Below are 12,799 nucleotides of genomic sequence, written 5' to 3'. Positions count from 1 at the left end.
GTGGTTGGAGAAAAGGGGATAACTGTACTTATTTGTTTACTTACGGGAGCACATTCATCACTAGCATAGACACACTTTTTAAGACAACTGTTTGTGTCTCTATCAATTGGTGTAGGATCCATGTATAACACCGACAAATGATAACACCAGCTTTATTATGGTAGCTTATATCATCATATTGACTATACTATGTATTTCTAAACGATTAATAAACACAGTAAACTATAGTTAGTTAGGTTAATGAAATATACACAGAAACGTACTTCATAACATGATGGTGATGTCATATTCAGAACATCATGCATTGGAGGGGACCATAACATCTGGCCACTAACATTATTTGCTACAGTCCCAAACCATTTTATCTACATACCCATGTAACAAGAGATTTTAAAAATAAATGGCTACTTGGTTGTAAGTGTCCTTTACATTGGGAGAAGGAGTGGCTCACTGAGTAAAGACACACACTGGCACTGATAGTTTGAAGCAGGGGAGTCTGGTTCAATTCCCGGTGTGGGCTCCTTGTGACCTTGGCCAAGTCACTTTATCTCCCTGTGCCTCATGCGGAAAAAAAACATTTGTACGTTCCACGGGCCAGGGACCTCAGGCTGAAACATGTGTCTGTAAATCGCTGCGTACAACTAGCAGCCCTATACATGAACATGCTCATATTATTATTATTATTGTTACATAGTTTCGACAGTCATACGTTCCATTACATATTAGAATACACAAATGTGTTAGCAGAGTGGGAATGGTTGTTATATATAAAACACACCATGTCATAAAATGTTAGTAGTCATTAAAGAACACTCAATAAAAATTCATGAGGCACTCTTTTGCAACATCATTATGTTAATTAAGTGCTTATGCAATATAGGCATAAGGGTATCACATTTTTAATTGTTTGTTAATAAGCGCTGCAAGCAATATAAAATTAGTTCCATATGTAGTATAGTAGTCGGTGGCTCCTCCTCACAATCATCTCATATAAAGGTAGACTCTTCTGAAATCATACATTGATCCGATTGTATCTTCCCCGACATCTCTGAAATACAGCAAACACATGATGGTCAAAGATGGCACCTTACTAGATATGCATCCGTGACAACGCGTTACGCAGCTCTATATGATTGTGTAGATACACACGTCAGTCACTTATATGTTAGAAGTAAAACTGTTCATCAGTATGTAATGTTTCTTTACATTTGTAGCAGGCATAACTATGTATAAGAAGTGAACGTTGCCTGTATACTGAAAGATGTGCGCGCACATCTTTGTGTGCGCACGCACTTCACGCTTGGCTCCACTAACTGTTAGCGCATGCGCAAAACAAAGCGTACGTTGTGCGTTCAATACATGTTGAAAATACCAGTAAACATAACATCTTTATTTCAAATACAATGAAGACGAAACTACATTCGTTCTAAACGAGTACATCTGTATTCTTTTTAAACAGACGTGTTTGAACAGAAAGCACGGCCGATAACACAATGCGCAAATGCAATACGTGTGACGTCATGTTAAGCCAGCGTGAAACGCACGCTAACACTCCTCCCACTCAATTAACATTCGGCTAACGCCCAGGGTACGCCTACAAACACTGAGCCGCACGCATCACACACTGCAGTTACCGTTACTATAACAAAACATGACAGCCAATAGGCTTTGAGGCGCGCACGTCGCTTGGGGGCGGGACTTACATCACTAATCCTTTTTAAGGACGCCTTGGCCCATGACAAGGGTCCCACGTCATACGTGGTGGACCCGGTTTTCAATGTTGTAGATGTTGCATGATAACAAAACAGGTATGTGTTAGAGTAATGGTAAAATGTTGCTAATATGTTTAAAGGGATAGGAAAGTACGTATATTTATTCCGTCAGCAATGTGTACTACTCTTTCAGGTCCTACTATATTGTATTAGGAAACAATTTGTTTGTGATCGCTACATGTTATGCAGTCTGCAATGTTACGCTGTATCCACGCATTGAAAGTGAAAATGGTGGTTACAAAAAAAAAAAAAATTTAAACGCAGAGTCAACGCATAACGATTGTTATATTTACCATTCTTCTAGAATTAACTCTTCGCCTGGCTGCAACTGGTCGCTCCAGAAATGCAAGCCATTTTCATCCACGCTTAACCCAACCGCTGAATCCAGTATGGCACATATCTCCTCCAGGATGCGCTCATAGGAATCGCCACTGCTTTCTTCAAATAATTGGTCGGGAGGTAGGTTCATTTCTTCCGGTTCCCATTCCAATGCAATTTCAGCTGAAAGGCTTGGTACATAATCATAGTACTTTTGTTCTTGTACAATGTGGGTTTCAGGAATGGAGGCTGCAGATATTGCAGCACGTATCGATTCAAACGGATCAGTAGTAGCGGATACATTGCTATTGCCATTAGGAATAAATATGCCTTTCACGACAATATAAGTGCCGTCTTTCAGGATAAATTGTTTTTCCGGGGCAATCTTCCAGAAACCATAGGTGTGTTGTAGCTTATCCTGGTCACGTTCAAAAAAGTCATTACTTGATAAAGTGAATCTTATTGAGGAATTAAAATTCCGTGCATGCTTACGGTCTTGGTAATAAGGATATTTTGCTCGAATGAAATCATCGATTTGGCGTGTGCTTGCTTTCTGTCCGCGACTGTTCAAGATGGCTTCACAGATCATGTACTTATACCCTAAAAGGGGATTAATATTGTTAACGAATTCATCAGCCATGTCTGAGTAGCACAAAAGCTGTGTGCAGGTCTGTGTTATTTGCTCATCAAAATGAATGTGCTGAATGGCTAACAAACTCCTGTTTTTCCTTGTCAAGGTCAACAAAAGTAACTACTTTGACTCCTTATTTCAAACGCCAATTGGATTTGTTTGTCTAATTGGGTTAACAGTTGTGGTTCGTGATATGGGACTGTGGGAGAAACATTTCTCCTTCTTTTATCTCGTTTGTGAAAAACATCCCTAGACTGTGAATGCGTTCACATAGTGTTTTTTTGAAAACTAACAAAGACCAGTGTGTGAAAATATTTCTTAGCCAGGCATATCAGTAAAAACACACCTGCAAAAAGAAATGTTTTTTCCCCGCTTACATTTCTGTGTGTATGTGAAAGTCTGGTTAACTCCCTGTCTGCATGAGTTTAAATACGTGTGTATATATATATATATATATATATATATATATATATATATATATATAAATATATCTCTTATAAAAATATATATATATTTATATATAATATTTTTTTTTTTTTTATATTGCAGGAGTACACACAACATTGATGGCATTAAGTATACCTTGTATGAAACCTATTTAAATGGTGAGAAACATGATTGAATTAAGTAATAAACATTTGTTTAAGCACAATACTGTTAGAGTCTCATACTTAGGATATTTCTCAAACATTAGGCCTGTATTATTAAAATAGTGTGCTTTCACAAGGAAGCATGAAGTGTATTAGTTTGTGTATACCAGTTTATATAGTACTATATATATATATATATATATATATATATATATATATATATATATATATATATATATATATATACACACACATATATACATATATATATATATATATATATATATATACACATATATACATATATATATACACATATATACATATATATATACACATATATACATATATATATACACATATATACATATATATATACACATATATACATATATATATATATATATATACACACACTCACACTCACACTCACTCAGTGTGTGTGTGTGTGTGTGTGTGTGTGTGTGTGTGTGTATATATATTATTATACATTCTGAGATGTTATAGAAACGAACACACAACTGATTAAAGGACAAAATTACAATGGCCAAGCAAGGCAAAGGTAAGTAATAATTTACACATAATCCTGCTGTACACGTACAAGAAAGATGTTTGCACTTACTTAGGTGTTTTAATAATTGCATGTGACTAATATGCATATGCAATTCTTACATCAATTAACACACCCAAATGCAATGTTTTGCTGCAAAGTCAATGGCAGCTTCTCTAAACTTAGCAACTGGCTCCTGGTGGACCATTACTGAACAGACGATTACAACATAAATATTTATAACACAATTAATTATGAGTGTTAACATTTCCAAAACTTCACGTGTACAAGAACATAGTTGAAAGTTTGGAAACAACACAGTCTTCAGCATACATACAATAGTAATTAGATAATGTGAAGTCAACAAAACAAGGCCAAAGACATATTTTCTGAATTATAACATTTATTTTTTTTGTTCCTTTTGCGAGCGAGTAACAGGCCTGCTTGTTGTCTCTTGAATTTTCCTTTTTCTTTTGCCACCAACTTTAGGCACAACAGAGCCACTTTGAGTGGCCTCTGGCACTTCACGGGCAGGGCTTGTGGCCAGTGACTGTTCACCTACGGGGCTTGTGGCCAGTGACTCACCTACAGGGCTTGTGGCCAGTGACTCACCTACAGGGCTTTTGGGCAGTGATTCACCTACAGGGCTTTTGGGCAGTGATTCACCTACAGGGCTTTTGGGCAGCGATTCACCTACAGGGCTTTTGGGCAGCGACTCACCTACAGGGCTTTTGGGCAGCGACTCACCTACAGGGCTTTTGGGCAGCGATTCACCTACAGGGCTTTTGGGTAGTGACTGTTCACGGACAGGGCTTGTGCCCAGTGACACATGTGAGCAAGTTGGTAGACACTGCACAAGTGATGGTTGGTCTGTTTCATGTGTGTCTTTTGTTGTTTTTGACCAAAAACTGGTCAGTAGTAACTGCTTGTATTTTGTTTTTGTGGGCTCCTTTGTAGGTGTCAGCTGCTGATTTTGTACAGATGGCAGTGGTAGTATGTCGTCAGGAACCTGCACAGCAATGTCTGCTACTTGACCGGTAACATTTGGGCCTGGTGAATGAATATCAGATGAATGTGGTGAAAACTGACCTGCATGAACAGATCCTGGCTGGGAGGTGTTGAATTGTGGTACATTAGTCATTCTCCAGTAATTAGCTTGTGTTTGCTGAACAACTAATGCTTCGAATGAGGTGTTGATTTTTTGCAACTGTTTAGGCACTTCAATGAAGACTCTGTGGAGATGTGCCAATTGTGATACTGTTTCTTCCTGCAGTCCAATCATCCTTTCCAGCACTGTCATCATGTCTGAATGGCGACGATTTTCTGCGTCCACTATTTTTCCCTCTGAAGCTACAATTGCATCGTATGTGGAAGTTGATGGACGATTTGGCGGTACAACAGTTTCTATTGGCACCTCTTCATGGTCACATGATTGTATTTCAGTCTCTTCTGTGGCGTCATCCTCATCATACTCATCATCCTCATCACCATGATGTTCTAAAAAGAAATGTACACATTATTAAATGGCATGTTAATGTATGCTGTGTTACTATGTAATTGTACTATGTCCTAAGTAACACCTAACATGTTAGCATACGTTTTATAACCTCATTAAAAACTACCTTGACTTACGAATAATGTTTGGACTCAGTATGAAATATGAATGAATGAAAAGTTGCTCTAAACTCAGAAGTCCTACATGATAATTAACATCACTAACACAATACATGTTGCCTTACACTTAATTTTCACTGACACTAAGTAATCCTATTTAAAGAAGATGTGCAAAACAAATAATGCACATGACAACATAACATATAGAAGAGCACATATTATATGGCCAGCAAATGATACACTCACCTTCTAGTAGTGTTGAGCTGGCTGACCCAGGTGAAGACACTTGTTCCATCTCAGGTGACACATGTCCTCCAGGGGCAACTATATATAACAATAACATAAGTTTTACATTTACATGTGTAAATATTGAACAAACACTTATTGTATGTTCTGTATTTATGATTAACTAACAACATCAGTTCCTTAACCGAAAATGTGTGTGAAAGTGAACATAAATAGTTGTAATAACACTGTACATGCCTGTGTACTTAGAATTTTTGAGTTCCCTAACATACAACATACTATGTTTCTGCAGTAATGCGTGAGGATAAATAGATTAAATGAGTACATAAAAATCATATGTTGTGTAGTGATATCAGTATCATAATGTACATAACTATCATGAGATGACCATTCACAATGGTTATCATGAAGGTGGTCATATTGCAAAAAGTGTTGTTTTTGGTAGAGGATATGTGTGGTACATTAATCGAAGATGTGGCACACCTGAATGTGGCTGTGACTCAACAAGACAACACATGCAGTGTGTGATAATGTGTCTTTCATAGTAGTTCAACTATAGATATGAGTGAACTAATGTGTGACGTACGCTTTGATAAGTAATGAGTTGTTGGGGCATTTAGTAGCTAGAGTTAAGCTTTCAAATGAGTGTGATTAACTTCAGTTGTGCTATTCAGGTTGTAAGAAAGGTATTCCCTTCCCCAAAAAGCCTAATCAGCCACACCTTTCAATGACTTGAAACAGGTGCAAATGGTGTGAACTAAGTTGACCGTGAAATGAGGCTGTAATTAGTGTGTGTGCTGAACCCCACCCCCTCTGTTGAAGTGTATGCTGTGATGAGATATTAATTGCAGCTGCTTTAACACAATGGTAGATGAGCTAAGTAGTCATCTGCAGTGTTTAAGTTATGAAAACAATGACATAACATATGCTACGTGTGCCTCATTATGCTGTCTGTATATGACATAAAGCAAAAATGGACCTTTTCATAAGCAACTATAGATGTGTTAGTGCCAGTGATGTTTGTAGGCCGTTACATGCAATTTCTTTGATGCATGCTTAAAATAGGCAGTAATGTCATGTTTGTCGGAGTAAAATCAATAAAATACACAATAACATGATACATATTTCTGTTCTGTACCTGTAGCTACTAATAATTTCTCATGAACATGTGTTACACGTGTACTACCCTGTTGTTCCCCATCTTCGCCCACCATCAATTGCTTCCACTGCAGCTATGCATTTTGGGAATTCACATGTAAATGAGCACGCAATGGCACGTGCTATATTAGTTACTGCTTTTAGTAGGACTACTACATATATGTCTATTTTGAGATATATATATACAGAATCAGACATATACATATATAGATGCAGGTATGCTTATATTGTGAAGACAGTATAAAAAGCAGTGTAACTATGCAAAATAACTGTAAGCAACGACACGCCTAGTACAGTAATATTTATCACCTGCTGGAAATTGTGACGGATAAATTCCAATGTCACGGTCACCAGCCAAGCCTTCCACGACGACGGTAAGTAATTTTGGCCGAAGCAGCTCCTCCAATGGAGTCAATATGAGACGTTGTGGTGTGGGCCCACCTCCAGTGCCAGTAGCATGCACGCGTTGGTCTTGTATTTTCTTTTTCAATTTGGACCTAATATCATCAAATCTTTTCCGACAATGATACTTGTCCCTGACACTATTCCCACAGGCATTGACACCAATGACTATTGTGTCCCACATTTCTTTTTTGCTTGCTGCACTTGTCCGCCCTTGAAAAACATATAAAAGATATGAGGTACAGCAGCGGCAGCTCTTATTCGAGCAAATGCCGCTGGCTGTATGAGGCTGGGAAGCGGGTAGCCGCGGCGCGTGGCGGCGCACTGTGACGTCACAGTCACAAGCGCGCCCGGCTTCCCCGTCTTCCCCGGCTTCCCCAGGCTTCCCCGACACCCCTGGAGTTCAAATCTAGGTAAGCGGGGGTGCGGGGAAGCAGAGGGGCAAAGTAGAAGCCGGGTTCGGGGTGTCTTTGGGGGGGTAATTGCGCGCGATGTGGAGGGGGGGTGCGTGGGGGAAACGCGGCGGCGCGCGTTTTTGACTGGCGGCAGCTGGGGTAGATCCCGGCATGCCGCCGGCATTCACTCGAATTAAAGATGTCGCTACTGTAAATGAATAATAATATAAGCACCAGTTTCCTACACTGCTAGCTGTTCCAAGTGATAGCAAACATGCTGTTTTATGTGTAATATGTGCAGCACATGAGCATTCACTACTAAACCTATACATGTAAGCAAGGTTGCATTCATATTGTATGCAGTTCTGGCAAATTGACCGCCTGTGTTTATTTGTCCTTGTAAGGCATGATAAAAAGCTGTGTTTCCACACTAATGAACATAGAAAGATATTGTGTACCCATATTTGCATATGAACAAAACTCAGATGACCTAGGATCACATGTATTTGAATAATAAATGTAAAGTTACACTTACCTACTAAATGTCCATATATACTGTCATAGTGCTCCAGAATGCCAGTGACAAGAGCCCTATTTTCCTGGTCATTGAAGCGAGGATTACGTGGCTTCTCCACACGTTTTTTCCGAGCAGGTTTAGGGTCAGAGCTTGGCTGGTGCTGACTGGACTCTCCTTCTTCCAATGGAAGAGCCTCCAAAAGCTGGCCACCAGCAAGCACGCCACCACCATCCACCCCATCAGCAACTGCGCCACCAGCAGCACTCCCAGCACCAGCACTCCCACTCCTAGCACCAGCACTCCCACTCCTAGCACCAGCACTCCCACTCCTAGCACCAGCACTCACACTCCTAGCACCAGCACTCCCAGCACCAGCACTCCCACTCACAGCAACAGCACTCCCACTCCCAGCACCAGCACTCCCACTCACAGCAACAGCACTCCCACTCCCAACAACAGCACTACCACTCCCAACAACAGCACTCCCACTCCCAGCAACACCACTCGCAGCACCAGCACTCCCACTCCCAACAACAGCACTCCCACTCCCAGCAACACCACTCGGTGCACCAGCAACATCACTCCCCTGAACAGAACGTTCACTCCGACGCGTACTCCCACGAGTAGCACTCCCACTCCCACCAGCATCACTCTTCCCACGCTTTGCGGGCATACTTCCAGCACTCACAAAAAACAGACAAGAAATGTACAGGCAATCACACGACCCACTTCCACATATAAAACAAGACAAAGATGTAAACAAAACAACAAAGGACAAAGCTCACCCAATACACAACAAGTCTCTCAGTCAATATGCAAATGTTCAATCGTCCAGCTCTGTGCGTCTCTCTCTCTCTCTCACTCCCAACAACACAGAGAATGATTAGCAGTACACGTTGCCTTTAAATATGGCGCGCAATCAAAAACATGCTTGTTTCGCCTGATTCAGCAAGATTTGTGATTGTGCAACCTAACAGCACCCCGCCACGCACGCCGATACACCTGTGTGTGATCGGCTCATCATCGTGAGAGTGGGCGGATTTGTTTTCTGGTTGATTTTGAATGTATTCGGCACTTACTGCATACGGAGAGGGAAAAACGCCAATAACATGACTAATCGATAAGCTTGCCGATTTCACATAATCGTCGCTTACTGCATGAGGCCCATAGTTATCTCTCTACTAAGTTTGCGTATGTTGTCGCTGGAGTAGTGTTGGGGAGTGCAGTCAAAATGGGCTAGGGGGAGGTGGGTCGGGAGGGGGGCCGCTGGGACAGTGACAGCGGCTGAAAAAGGAAGGAAAAACGACCCTAATGGGGTCTGAAAGCGTTTGACCGGTCTTAAGTAAAGAACCGGTTAGTGGGTGTAAGACCCTTGGGGGCGGGTCCTAGAACGCACACCAGTGAAGACGGGCCGGGTGGAGACCCAGAAAATTCTGCGACTTCCACCGGCTTCCGCATCGCCGGGTTGGCTTATTCGGTGGGGTGGCAGGCCTGTTGGATGTTTTGCTCAATCTGGCCGTGTGTGGGCGGGATTGGGCATGGGAGGGGGGATTGGACCGGTAAGAGTTTCAGTGGGGTTGGTAGCCCTAGGGGACGGGAGGGGTGGGGGGGGCAAGGATGGGGGGGAGAAGGTAGCAAGGGGAGAGCAAGGGAGGGGAGTGTAGGGAGGGGGGGTAGTTGGGATGGGGGGTGGGCGAGAGGGGGGGAGGAGGGAGGGTTGAGACCTCGTTTTGGGCCCTCTGTCGGTGGGACCTATTGGAAAGTGATGTTATATACCTGAAGTGATTAGAGACTGATGGAGGGGGGAGGGGGTGTATGGGAGGGGTCCCTGATCCGTTGGTGTGAGGGGGGGAGGGTTTAGGGGTGGATGTAGGGGGGGGAGGGAGTGGGTCCCGGAGGAAAAATGGGTGGGAGGGGAGAGGGGGGAGGGGGGAGCAGAGGGAATGGTGCGTGAGCGGGACATCTTTCCTTCTCAGGGAGACCGGGGGGGAAAGGAATAGGGGATGGGGGGGTACAGGCTTAAACATTGAACCTTCAGCATTGTACAAGAATCACATATAACAATTTACACATTATACAGTTAACTTAGCACAAGTGTTGTGCGACCTCGTGTGGTAATCCCAGGTATTGCGCCTGTCAGGACCATATTTATGACCGTGCTTGATCAGGCAGATTCAAGGGTGAGTGGGCCATCTCAGGGGGACGGGGTTTGGAGGGGGGCAGGGAAAGGGAGGGGTGGGGTATGTGGGGAGCAGGGGGGGATAGGGAGTAGGTCCTGAAACGGGGAAAAGTAGGGGGGGAAGAGAAGGGGGGGAAGGGGGAGGGAAAGGGGGCATTACGCTTTGTCTGCAATCAGTATCGGTATACAGCAATTTCCTATATATTCCGGCTTTGGTGAAGCAGTGAAAGGGGGTTGGGGGGGGGGAGTAGGGGAGGGAAAGGGGGGTAAGGGGAAGGAAAGGTAGCTGGGGAAGGGATATGGGATGGGGGGGAGGGTAGTGGGGGGTACAAGTTTATACATTCGACCTTAGGCATTATACATAATTTACATTTTGCGGTGTTGATACCAGACCTTCGCTGTGGCCCCAGTGTTATGCAACCTCGTGTGATGATCCTGTGAGCAGCGCGGATCAGGTCCATCTTTGTGAGCGTATTCGGACAACCTGGAACGTAGGTAAGTGGTTCTGCCCTGAGGGGGCTAGGAGGGGTGTGGGTGGGGACAAGGGTGGGGAGGGGGTAGGGAGGGCGGGGGTGTGGGGGGTAAACTTGCGTGGTTGGGGGGTGGTGGGCAAAAAAAAGGGGGGGGCGGGGCCTAGGGTAATGGGGGGAGGAGCGGGGGGGGGCAAGGCAATGGAGGTGGGGGGATAAGGTGGGGGTGGATAGGGTGGGGGGGGATAGGGTGGGGAGGGGGGGATAGGGTGGGGAGGGGGGGGGTGGGACCACCTCATTCGCTGTGCCTTAAGCATTCTACAGAGAGAACATTCGTTGCTATAGGCACTTGGCAGTGACAATACTGCAGGGTTAGTGCACCCTTTTGTGTCTGCTCAGTAGAGTGTTAGTTTAATGTCCAGAAATACTTGTGAATGTCACAGGGTTGTGGCTGGGCTGCCTGCATCCTCTCTTGGGGGGCTGGCGGGTTGGGGGAGGGGGTTGAGAAGGGGGGTAGGGGGGTGGAGGGGGAGGTGGAGGAGGGGGGTAGGAGGGAGGGGGGGGGTTGGGTGGAGAAGGGGGGTAGGGTGGAGGGGGTTAACAAGGACAAGGGGGGGGGGGGCGGGGGGGAGAGAGGGGGAAGGTGAAGTAGGTATTGGGTAGGGGGTGAGAGGGGGGGGGTATAAAACCTCTAACTTCCCTCCCCAACCTCCAGAGGGAACTGGCGGAGTTTGGCAGAGTATCAGGATATAAGATAAACAGCGACAAATCAGAGGCTCTAAATCTTAGTCTCCCGGATCCCGAAGTCAACCTCCTCAAAACCACTTTCAGCTACAGATGGTGCCCTTCATACATTAAATATCTGGGAGTTAATGTATCAAGGCACTATCGGGATCTATACCGGGATAACTACCCACGTTTATGGGATAAGATCAAAAAGGATCTAGATCAGTGGGAAGGTTACCAGATCTCGTGGTTCGGTCGAATGACTTCCACTAAGATGAATATACTCCCAAGAATGTTATACCTCTTTCAAACACTCCCGATCCACGTCCCAGGCACTGATCTTAAAAACATGCAAAACAGAATATTTCAATTCATTTGGCAGGGCAAAAGACCCCGAGTCGCCAGATCGGTTTTGATGGCTGCAAGATCTAGGGGAGGTCTGGGGGTACCGGACTTACACAGATATTACCTACTGTAGCTGCACAGCTTAAGCAGGTGGTGATGTGGAATTCTGACCCGACCCGTTGTAGTTGGGTGGAGATAGAGACTCAATGTGCCAAAGTGCCTTCTCTGCAAGCCTGCCTCTGGAGCCTGGACAGAGGAGAGGGACATACACACAACCTGAAACTTCAGGCCTCTCGTTTCACATGGGACGTCTGGTCTCGTTGTAAATACAAATATGGCCTTACTACCAAAAGCTCCCAGTTGACCCCCATTCTCAACAATCCAAAGTTCCCCCCGGGATGTGGATCTAAACTGTTCGAACAATACAGCACAAGGGGTATAGAGGCGATTGCGGATCTTCTGAGCCTGGGGAGGCTTCTGAGCTTCCAAGAGGTAAGGACCAAATTTAAAATTAAAGAATTGGACACATTCAAATATCTTCAAATCAGAAACTTTATTAGGACAACATGTCCTCTCCCAGAATACCCCACTCTCACATCATTTGAACTCCTTTGCGAGACAAAGACCCACCAGAAAGGTCTAATCTCAGATATATACGAGGCTCTAGAGCAGCGGTGCGCAAACTGGGGGGCGCGACCCCCAGGGGGGGCGGGAGATTGTGCTGGGGGGGCGCGGGCAGTTGCAGAGGCCCCGCGCTCTTCCCCCAGGCATTTAAATTAAATGCCGGGGGATCGCGTGAGGCCCCTGCAACTGTTTACTTACCGGGATTCAGCCGTCTGTGTTGCGTCGCCATGGCAACGCGGCGTCAATAGACGCCGCGGCACCA

The 12,799-nt window shown here is 44.4% G+C and overlaps 1 long non-coding RNA gene across 1 annotated transcript; it reads left to right on the top strand.

The window, feature by feature from the left end:
- The first annotated feature begins 2,123 nt into the window (after positions 1 to 2,123).
- LOC142476172 (uncharacterized) lies at positions 2,124 to 5,022 on the top strand. The gene is made up of 3 exons (XR_012791415.1): positions 2,124 to 2,231; positions 3,271 to 3,326; positions 4,819 to 5,022. It is a non-coding gene; the product is annotated as an uncharacterized LOC142476172 (long non-coding RNA).
- The last annotated feature ends 7,777 nt before the right edge of the window (positions 5,023 to 12,799 follow it).

Source organism: Ascaphus truei, unplaced genomic scaffold (assembly GCF_040206685.1).
Source record: "Ascaphus truei isolate aAscTru1 unplaced genomic scaffold, aAscTru1.hap1 HAP1_SCAFFOLD_1465, whole genome shotgun sequence".
NCBI lineage: Eukaryota > Metazoa > Chordata > Amphibia > Anura > Ascaphidae > Ascaphus > Ascaphus truei.
This window is presented reverse-complemented; position numbering and strand designations above follow the sequence as displayed.